Raw genomic sequence first — 506 nt, 5'->3', positions numbered from 1 at the left:
ATGCGCTCCTACATAAAAATGTAAAATGGCCCAGAGCATGAGCGGGCTTTCGAAGGGGTGAAGGGACTGTTGTCCTCAAACGCGGTGCTGACGCACTACGACGAGAATAAATTACTGGTATTGGCGGCTGATGCGTCTCCATTTGGGGTGGGGGCTGTACTCAGCCATGTCATGCCGGATGGCCGGGAGGCCCCTGTTGCCTTTTATTCAAGATCGCTGTCAGAGGCAAAAAAAAACGATGTGCAGATCGATAAAGAGGGCCTGGCGCTGGAGGCTGCAGTAAAAAAGTTTCATGACTTTATATTCAGGAGAAAGTTTATTCTTGTAATGGATCACAAGCCCCTGCTGGGAATCTTTGCCTCGGACCGGCAACTTCCCAATATAATGTCTGCCCGCATGTTGCGGTGGGCTCTGTTTTTGTCCGCATATGAATACGACCTTGAACACCGGCCGGGCAAGGCCATCGGACATGCGGACGCTCTCAGCCGCTGCCCTCTGCCCGGCCA

Source organism: Gekko japonicus, unplaced genomic scaffold, assembly GCF_001447785.1.
Source record: "Gekko japonicus isolate JY-2015 unplaced genomic scaffold, Gekko_japonicus_V1.1 scaffold1158, whole genome shotgun sequence".
In the NCBI taxonomy this organism is placed as follows: Eukaryota; Metazoa; Chordata; class Lepidosauria; order Squamata; family Gekkonidae; genus Gekko; species Gekko japonicus.
Note: the sequence above shows the minus strand (reverse complement) of the source record.